Here is a 287-nt window from a genome sequence, read left to right on the forward strand (position 1 = left end):
AGCACTTCATCGAGTGCATCTTTCACTTCAACTCCTACAACAAACACAAGTCCTACAAGTTCCCTCAAAGTGAGAGGTAGGAAGCTGTGTGGATGTTGTTTCTGTCATCCAGTTCACATTTGACTTCATTTTGCTTTGATTATTTTCCCAAATGACCCTTTTTGTACATATTATTTTGCTTTTTTTTGTGCTTTTTTTTTTTTTAAAGTCTATGCAGAGAGAAGGCTCAATTTTCGCTGAAAGGAACTCAGCACCGCGAGAAGCGTTTTCGGATCTACCGCTTTCTT

The sequence above is a fragment of the Etheostoma spectabile genome, chromosome 10 (assembly GCF_008692095.1).
Source record: "Etheostoma spectabile isolate EspeVRDwgs_2016 chromosome 10, UIUC_Espe_1.0, whole genome shotgun sequence".
NCBI lineage: Eukaryota > Metazoa > Chordata > Actinopteri > Perciformes > Percidae > Etheostoma > Etheostoma spectabile.